This window comes from Ochotona princeps, chromosome 1, assembly GCF_030435755.1.
Source record: "Ochotona princeps isolate mOchPri1 chromosome 1, mOchPri1.hap1, whole genome shotgun sequence".
Lineage (NCBI taxonomy): Eukaryota > Metazoa > Chordata > Mammalia > Lagomorpha > Ochotonidae > Ochotona > Ochotona princeps.
Window position 1 is genome coordinate 110,966,079 of NC_080832.1, and position 9,548 is coordinate 110,975,626.

Genomic DNA, 9,548 nt, shown 5'->3' on the forward strand with positions numbered 1-9,548 from the left:
AAAAAATATATACATAATCTTAAAATGGAATTAAAGGTAAGTTAATCTTGAAGCAAAATTTGAAGGCAGCACTGAGGCTCAGAGGGTTAGGACCCCACTTGGGATGTCTGAATCCCGTATTGGAACACTAGTCAAGTCCCAGCTGCTCCAACTGACTCAGCTCCCTGCCAATGCAGCTAGGAAAGCAGGAGAGGCTGCTCCCCCCGCCCTCCCCACCCACGTGGGAGACGTGGATGGAATGCAGGTCTCTTGGCTTTGGCCTGGCCTAGTACTGAGCTTTTGTGGCTATTTGCGGAGTGAACCAGTAGATGGAAGACCCTCTTTTCTGACTCTCTGCCTTTCATATAAAGGAGGAAAAAAAAAAAAAAAAACCACAACCTTCTGAAATTCAGCTGTCAAGTCCAAGCTTCGCTTCCACTGAAAGTGTCCTCATGACTCGTAGATCATGCAGTGGCATCATTTTCTTCAAGAAGGTTCTTGATTTTCATTTCTTCAGCTACACGTTAGTCATTTAATAGCATGTTATTTAACTTCTTGTGGTTGTTAATTTCTTTTTTCTCCCTGATGTCGATTTTGTTTTGTGGCTTTTCATTTAAGGGGATGTACAGTAGCTGTGTAATGGAGACTGTCTCATCTAGGAACATGTCATTTAACTTCATGGCATTGTAAATTTCTATTTTTCTTTCTATTGTTGATTTTGTATTATGACTTTCATTTAAGGGGATGTATAGTAGCTGTGAAACAGGGACTAACATCCAGATGTGAGGATACAATGTAGTATGCATTTCTACTTCCAGACAAAGATGGACTTACAATGAAACTGTTCACTATATCTTGACAATAGACTCTCTGCCACTGCCCATGCCCGCAATGGTGGACATACGACTGTGTATGAAGAACTATTGTAATAATAGAGGAACTAGGTGGGGAGGGGATAAGGGAAATGCCAGGAGCCTATGGAACTGTATCATAAAAATAATAATAATAATAAAATGTTTTTTAAAGTGTCCTCAGCAAATTTCACCCAGAAAATTCTCAATGGTGTAGTACTGCCTCCTAGTGGGCAGTGGGAGCAATTGCTATACTGGAGTTTCTAAAGGAATGTCACACTGGGTCAGACAGCCTAACCGGCTTTAAGGGAAAACAAGAACTATCAGCAATGTCTGACACAAATGCCACAACATGCAAGTCTGGCATAATCCCAGGAACCGAGGATAAGGCCATCATGAAGTGTGCAAATGTGGAGTTTTGGCAATGTCTAGAAATCTAGGAACATGCTATTTCACTTTCACATCAAGTGCCAGGGAACTGTATAATTCTGTCAACATACTGTCATTAACTCCATGTCACAGCCAGGAACTGACACCAGCTTCTTCTTCCTCCTCATTGGGTTCCCGTTTTGGTCTATTTGTCTTGGCAGATCGCCTTTGTGTCACCCCGGGTCTTATCTCCACTTCAAATAACTCCAGCATTCCTGCCTGGTTCTGGAAGGGCTCCGTGGTGGTCGCCCTGCAGGTCAATCCAGATGGCTTCAGGGGGTTCAAGAACTGGACTCATCTTCCAGCAGGGGCTGATGTTCACAGAGAAGTTTCATAAACTCCTTTCATTTTTTTAATACTCTGCCGGAGGAGGAGTGACGCACTTGGGATTGGAAACACCCCCACTTGAGGCCCCTTGCTATGTGTTTATCTTATCTGCCTTTCCTCTCCAACACCTCATGGGGTGGGAAGGAAACCATCTGGTGACAGCACAGCAGGCGCCCGAGGGACGGTGAGAGTTCCCAGGCAAGGAAACGCAGCTTGTTCCATATGCAGGGGAAGTGTGGGGGAACCAGGGTACAGGAGAAAAATACAAGCAGACTTCAAAAAGTTAGAAAATACACTTTAAATGTGTTTGTACAAGTTTGAAATTCATGCATGCAAGGAGTCTTCAGTCTGTGGAAAATGAGTACTAAGAAAACCTATGCATGGATTTCCAATTCTTTCTACTAAAATAAATGTCTTCTTAAGATTTATTTGTAAGTCAGAAGGAGAGACACAACCTTCTGAAATCCAGCTGTTCCCCCAAGTGCTGGTTCACTAGCCATTGTCTGTACTGGCCAGGGCTGGGCCAGGCTGAAGCTAGGAGCAGAGAGACCCATCTGTGTCTCCCACCAGTGTCAGGGGGCTCAGGAAGCCGGGTCAGAAGTAGAAGACAGGAGTGCTCACATGGGATGCCAGCACTGCAGGTGACAGCTTTACCTACTACACCACAGCACCAGTCCTAAAATAAACATCTCTAAATTCCCTTTGTTCCACAAACCACCTGAAACACACTCCGTCAAGCCCAAGCGTTCAACAGGAGCACTGCAGGATCAGCTTTTACCTAGATGGCTCATTAGAGTCAACTTTCAAAGCACAGATAACACACCTAAGACAAACTCAATCAGAATCCCTGAAGTTAAGACCCAGGACCTAGTTGTTTCAAATCTCCCTGCATAAGGAGTGTGTCAACAGGAGCTTGGTAAAGATGTCAGCACTCTCTGTCCCAATGGCCAAGTCCAAAAATTGCTGGCTCCCGACTCTTGTCGGCAGACCCTGAACCGCAGCAGTGATGGTGCAACTAACTGGATTCTCACCACACAGCTTGGGGGACATGTGTGTGAAGGGGGGACCTGACCTGAGTTCCTGCCTCCATCCCAGCCGTAGCTATTGTGGTCAACCAGCAGGTAGGAGCTCTAACAAAAGTGAGGGGAAGGGCCCAGCACAGTGGCCTAGCAGCTAAAGTCCTCACCTTGAAAGCCCCGGGATCCCATATGGGCGCTGGCTCTAATCCCAGCAGCTCCACTTCCCATCCAGCTCCCTGCTTGTGGCCTGGGAAAGCAGTCGAGGACGGCCCAAAGCTTTGGGACCCCGCACCCGCGTGGGAGACCCGGAAGAGGTTCCTGGTCCCGGCATCGGATCGGCGCGTACCGGCCCGTTGCGGCTCACTTGGGGAGTGAAACATCGGATGGAAGATCTTCCTCTCTGCCTCTCCTCCTATCTCTATATCTGGCTTTCCAATAACAATAAAATCTTTAAAAAAAAAATTATTTAAAAAAAAAAAAAAAAAAAAAAGAAGTGAGGGGAAAAGGAGCTGCCTGGGTGACTGATGTGAAGTGGGGCTAGAATTTCCACAGGGTGGCCCACACATCCCCCTTAGAATCTACCCCCGGATATGGTTCTCGAGTGCTTGTTAATGTTATGGCCCTGCCTAATGTGACCAGTCCCCTGATCCATCATCATGCCAGGTAATAGGATATCCTGCTGGACAAGCCCCAACCCTTAGCTTTTGCATGAACTGGTGTTGGGTGCTCAGCATTGTTTAGTGATTACAAGTTCTCCAAAGGAAGAGGTACAGTCATTGGGAATCTTTAGGATTGACTCCAATCCCAGAAGCGCAGTGGGATCAACCTGGAGCTACCTAAGCAGCGATTCAAAGAACCAAAATCCCAGAGCTCCCCGGCCAGGCGGCCAGCAGGCAGAGGTGCCAAATGGCACACTGGCCGCCAGGGACAGCTCACCACGTGCACATGGTGGCTGCAGTCAGGATCCGAGCAAGACGCCCCATCCTGAGGCCCACCAGCAGCTGGGAAGCTGCCGGAAATTTAAATCCCCAGGCCCCACATCCGGGACTTGGGGTGGATGAGAAACTGGGTGGGTCTTCTCCCTCAATAACCCCCTTTACCTCAGATACATGAAGGAAGCAATATGTAAATAACAGTCTTACCCACTTCCCTATAGCCCTTGAACCTTTTTACCGTAATTAACTATGTAAAGATTGTCAAAAATATAATAATTAAAAGAAATTAAAATTTGAATAGGATGGCCTAATTTCAAAGCGCCTCTTAAAGAAAAAATTTTTTGAAGCAGAGCAAGTTCCTCTCACTCCCTGTGAACAGATCCTGTCAAAGCTGCGTCACAACTACTGCCTCCCAGGGTCTGTGACAGCAGAAGGCCATGGGCTCGAGCAGGAGCTGGAGCTGACCACCAGGTCCAGGTGTGGCACTCTTAGCCAAAGACCCAGTCCCTGAAAGCTCATTTTTAAAGAATCACTGAGGAGCTGGCATCAACAACCCACAGGGGTGCTAGTTCATGCCCCAGCTGCTCCACTTCCTATCCAGCTCTCTGCTTACGACACGGGAAGGGAGCAGGGGATGGCCAAGTCCTTGGGCCCCTGCATCCCTGTGGGAGACCCAGAAGAGGCTCCTGATGGGACCAGCTCCACCGCTGCAGCCATTTGGGTGGTGAACTAGCAGATAGAAGATCTCCAACTGCCTTTCAAATAAAAACAATAAATCCTCAAAAAAAAACAAACAAAAAAAAAAAAAAAAAAACCCAGCCATTTAAGCAGTCTTAATTTTCAAGCTATCTTTCCCACTTGTCTATGTCTGGCACTTCAGAAACCCCTTTCTTAAACTCTTCAGTAGCAACACTGCTCTTGACCTTTAGCCACGCAAATGCATTTCCCTCCCCCAAAAGAGAAGTCTAAGCCATTCTTGCCTGTCCAAACAGAGGCAGCTGTAACATGAGCACTTGCTGTCAGGGTGGTCCTGTCAGAAGGGACTTTCCCAGCAGTGTGCAGTGCTACCACACGCATCTCACTTCATTCTCCAGAGATTAATGGAAGGTAGGGAGCTGCTTTTATTATCACCATTTACAGATGAAGTCTGTAAACAACACAGCTAGTTTAGTATACTCGGGTTTTTTTTCCAAAAGCTCATGGAAAATGAAACGGTGCAGAAAAATTCCCAAAATCCATGGACTCTTCTCCTAGTATTTGTCATTAAGCCTCCTCACGTGCTTGACTTTCAACCCACATGAGACAGGTAACAGTTGAGGGTCTTGGGATCTACCAATCCTGGCCACTGGGGTCATCTGGGGAGTGAACTAGCAGATGAAACCTCTGCCTTTTGCTTTAACTCACATAATCCCTCCCCACCCCCAGCATCCTTACCCAGATTCCAACACACACACACCCCCCTGGGAAAGGCACTGCCTCAAGTGCCTCCATTCCTGCCATTTACATTGGAGATCCAATTCCTGGATCCTGGCTTCAGCCTGGCCCAAATTGGCTCTTGTAGACACTGAATCAGCAGATGGAATAACTCCTTTCAAGGAGATCAAAGTATGTTTTAAAGACACTTCTTTGAAGCTAGAATTAAACACTCCACTGCTCCCTAACTGCTGGGGAACCCGAAACCTGTCTCCCCACGGCATCTTGGACGCGAACTTCAAGGTCCTTTCCAGTTCATCGATTTGATCACGATCTCAGTTCAATCAGCATGCTGACCTTCCCTTCAAGCTCTTCAATAAAGCAGGATCATCACATTGACCTTACTACTGATACCCTTTTCAATTATTTTCTTCCTGTAAATTACTGCCATATTCAAAAAGCACATGTGGCTGGCACTTTGGCAGTGGACCAAGACATCCATTGCAACGCTGGCATTCATCTAGAGTTTAATCTCTCCTTCCATTCTTCTCCATTTAGAACTGAGTGGGGTAGTTACTGCAGCTCAGGGGGTCAAGCCGTCACTTTAAATGACAGCGTCCAAATTCAAGTCCCTGCTACTGCAACCTAGGATGGCTGAGGTAGTTAGGGCCTTGTCACACATGTGGGAGACCTACATCGAATTACTGGTTCCCAGACCTGGTCAGCCCAAGCACTTGACCCAGGGTTTTGCCTCCCAGCCTTGTAACTGTTTAACTGTTCACCAATGCTACCGTTGTATTTCTAAACTCTTTCTTTTTTAGATTTATTTTTACTGGAAAGGCAGACTTACAGAAAGGACATGTGGAGAGATCTTCCACTGCTGGTTCTCTCTCCAAGTTAACTGCAACGGCCAGATGAGCCAATTTGAAGCCAGAAACTGGGAGTTTCCTCTGGTCTCCCATGTAGGTGGGCATGGAGCCGCAGACCTTGGGCCATCCCCTCCCACTTTCCCAGGCCACAATCAGGGAACTGGAGCAGCCAGGACATGAACCGGCACCCACACGAGATTGTGGTGTGTGCAAGAGTAAGGATTTAGCCAATGAGTCAACACGCCGAGCCCTTCTAAGCGTGTTTAAAACCAGTAAGACAAGACTATGGTAGCCTTAAGAACTAATCAGTTTCAAATCAGGCCTATGGAGTAACATTAGTAGTTAACATAGGGACAATGCCAACTCAACCTTAGCACAGCTTATCCTCCCTGATAACATGAATGTTCTACCTCCAAACTGCCCTTTTTTCGGTATTAAGACGGTACCTGCCTACATAACAGCATATACTGATGTTTCCAATGTACACTTTTTATACTTACAAAACATCATGTTGGGCCTAGCACTGTAGCATAGTGATTAAAGTCCTCACCTTTCGTGTGCCAGGCAGGATCCCATATTGGCACTGGTTCGTGTCCCAGCTGCTCCACTTCCCGTCACTTCCCTGCTTATGGCCTGGGAAAGCAACAGAGGACGGCCCAAAGCCTTGGGACCCTGCACCCGCATGGGTGACCCCGAAGAGCTCCTGGCTCCTGATTGGCTCAGCTCCAGCCATTGCGCTCACTTGGGGAGTGAACCATCAGACGGAAGATCTTCCTCTGTCTCTCCTCCTCTCTGTATATACGCCTTTCCGATAAAAATAAATCTTAAATAAATATTACTTGCCATCCTACTCTAGTTTTAAGTCTTCTGTATAACATGCAAACCTTTACAACCAATGTCTCAGAATTATAAACTGTTGAGGTCACCAATGTGGTCCCAATTGTAACACCAGCAACCCATGCAGGTGCTGGTCCATATCCTGGCCGTTCCACTTCAACCCAGCTCCTAGCTACAGGACTACAGAAAGCAATGTAAGATGTCCCATATGCTTGAGACACAGATGAAGCTCCTGGCTTTGATCTGGCTCAACCCTGACCACGCGGGGACAGATTAGGATCTCTCAGTGTGAACTCTCCAAATAAATCTTAAACACCCTCCAATGCTCCTTTCTCTAGCTCCCCACAGATGGTGCCTCAAGGACATGAGCTCCTGCGGGAGACCACCATCGAGTTTGTCTCGCACCGCAGCCATTTGAGGAATGAACCTGCAAACAGAAGGTCACTGTCCAATTTGTACAATACTCATAGAAAACTTCCCAGGGAGTTTCACCCAAACTAATTTCTTTTTAATGAAATTACCAGTTGGTATAGGTTTAAAGGGTCAACAAATCTAGAAATTGATTCCTGAGGCAGTTTTCAAAAAAGAAAACCATTTCCCTTTCCCTAGGAACCTCCTCCATCACAAAATCTCACCCCCTACAAATGTTTGACACTTTGGTACCCAGTACAGGAAATCGACTGCTTAGGATGCTCACATGCCCCACAAGCACTTCATGCCAGGAAGTGAGATGACATCCAAGTGCTTGGGCCCTGCACCATTTGGGAGACAGACAGAGCTCCCACCTTTGATCTGGCCCAGCCTCAGCACTTTACAAGATGAGAAAAACCCATCTATGTATTGTCTCTGTAACTGCTCTCTCAAAACAAATTTTTGAGGTTAACAAAAAAGCCTCATTAGATGGCCCGGCATGATGGCCTAGTGGCCTTGAACGTGTTGGGATCTCCGCTTCCCTTCCTGCTTGTGGCCTGGGAAAGCAGTTGAGGACGGCCCAGGGCTTTGGGACCCTGCACCTGTGTGGGAGACCTGGAAGAGGTTCCTGGTTCCTGGCTTCGGATTGGCGCAGCATCAGCCGTTGCTGTCACTTGGGGAGTGAATCATCGGATGATCTTCCTCTCTGTATATCTGACTTTGTAATGAAAAATAAATAAACCTTTAAAAAAAAAGCCTCATTAGAAGGGAAGAGGGGGCCCCCCGCGGCGTGGCCCGGTGGCTAAGGTCCTCACCTTGAACGCGCTGGGATCCCATATGGGCGCCGGTTCTAATCCCGGCAGCTCCACTTCCCAACCAGCTCCCTGCCTCCGGATCGACACAGCACCGGCCGCTGCGCTCACTTGGGGAGTGAATCATCGAACGGAAGATCTTTCTATCTCTCCTCTCTGTATATCTGACTTTGTAATAAAAATATATCTTTAAAAAAAAAAGGGAACAGGGCTTTCAAGTTTTTTTCTTATAATCTTCCAATCTAAGCCTACTAAGGGAGGCATCATCCTATTCTAGAAGTAAAAAAAAACCACCTCTCCATCTGAGGATTTGTTTCTCCAAATTACTGAGGCAGGTATCAGTGTCAAAATTTTTCCAGACACAGGCACTAATGTTAAAGATTGATAGCAAGCAATCCTGCAGTGTATGCCTGAACTGAGGCAAAACTAAGTGTGAGAAAAGTTCTACATCGTGTATTTTCCATGTTTGTGAGTAGTTTCGTTTTAGTCTTGTGTCCTGGATAACTAAAGCCTGAGGTTATTAGGTGACAGACCTAGAAGGTATATGGAATGTCTGTGAGCCAAAGGAATCGTTGCATGGCCAAGACTGAGCATTATCAAAACTGATTTCAATGAATCCTTTCAATGTATCCAATGAACCTTAACAGGATGCAAATAATTACAAATGTATAAAACCAAATTAAACACTACCAGATTTAGGTAAAAATATACTCCAATCCACTTTTTCTTCAGCAACTTTTAATTATAAAAACCTTAAAAAATGAAAAATCAGAAGGCAACAGTCTGGCAGTACAAAAATATACAACTGGAAGAGATTACTACCAACTACATCTGACAACTTATTCCAAGTCCACATCCTAAAAATAAAAGTATATTTAGAATAGTAAGCCAGTATGGCCAGAACTAGAACTCTTCCAAAATCAGAGCTGAACATTCTGGAAAGCTGACCCAAGGATCCCAAAACCTAGCTGTTTCAAACATCTTGATGGTCAATGTCAACTTATTCAGCACTGTACTAAAACGCACCACAACAAAAGCTACCAGGATCTCTCATCCAGATTATGGGCTGAGTGCAAACCACAACTGATTGCAATCTAACAGGTGGTGGTGCCATCCACAGATCCCACATCTTACCACAATTGGCAAGACCCTCAGGTCAGGTGTATAAATGGTAGGCAAAGGGCCAGCTCCAGGTCTTCACTACTTTATCTAATTGCTTTCAACACTTTAAGATGCTTTCAACTTCGTAAGAAGCAACTACAATGAAACTGAGAACCATGACAAATATTCTCAAAAAGCTCCTTTACTTATCACTAAGTGATCTCCAATGGACACCTGTAATCATTACATACAAGTGATTCTTCTTTTAGTATTATCCTCATCTCAGAAGTTTGTTAGCCTGACCTGGGATTTCTACAATTTATAGGAGCTTTAAAACTTCAGCCAATGTAAATGTGCAATATTCATGGTCCACATTTACCTTGTTTAAGCCATAAAACTGTTAGGGCTTCTGTGATTATACCTTAATGACCAAATTCAGGGTTAACTCCCTAATGAGGCCAACTTTACTTCAAGTTACTTAGTACTTATCAGCCACCTTCTACCCATGATCACTGCCCTTTATACCTTCCAATTTGAGAGTCTCAAGCCCATTTATTAAGTGTGC